The sequence below is a fragment of the Sinocyclocheilus rhinocerous genome, unplaced genomic scaffold (assembly GCF_001515625.1).
Source record: "Sinocyclocheilus rhinocerous isolate Xijiao unplaced genomic scaffold, SAMN03320098_v1.1 scaffold736, whole genome shotgun sequence".
Lineage (NCBI taxonomy): Eukaryota > Metazoa > Chordata > Actinopteri > Cypriniformes > Cyprinidae > Sinocyclocheilus > Sinocyclocheilus rhinocerous.
In genome coordinates, this window is record NW_015631744.1 from 245,995 (window position 1) to 246,781 (window position 787).

The following is a 787-nucleotide window of genomic DNA, read 5'->3' on the forward strand; positions in this document are numbered from 1 at the left end:
AAGTTTGTCTCAGCAGCTTTGTGAATAGGTTTTAAGCTTTTACTTAACGTTTACTGCTGTTTAGGAGAACTCTTAGTGGTGAGATGAAATGTTTTGTGAATACAGGCCCAGGTCAGCGGGTCACAACCTCCACTCGACCCCTCATACACTGCCACACAATGATCTTCTAACTCAGTCGTTCTGTCTTGTTTTCCAGAACAGATATTCCTAAACCAATGTGCTTTTACTTGAGATGCAAAATGACCACATATAAAGTCAGAGTTTAAGAGTTTTTGCTTGAAACGAGAACAACTATCTGCCAGTGGGGTCTAAAACATCAGCTTCATTCAGAGAGAAAACAGGATTGTTTTTCTGAGATCGTATTGAGATCTTCTTTCCGTTGCACAGAATTTTGAGTGAGATCTCCTGTGAAACTCAAGAAGAGACATACGTGAGATTACTGGGACTTTTTATGACATAAAACATCATAAGACGTGTCATAATTTTGACTTTTATGGTGCATTTATTTACCCATAAGGAAGGTGACACCAGTGACAATTTTCATAAAAAAAAGCATTTTGCAAAAAGTCTGCTGCAAGGTATCAACCCACATGTTGCCAATCATGTATACTCACTAAATTAAGTCGTTTAATCCATGCGTATTCTAGTTTTGTACAATTCCCTAACAATAAAGTAGGTCATACCAGTGACTTCCACTAAAAGCTTCATATGAAATCATGAGATAAATGAGAACATTTCTGATAACTGGAAAGAGACAGTGGACTTATCACGGGCCTTTGTTTTTTCT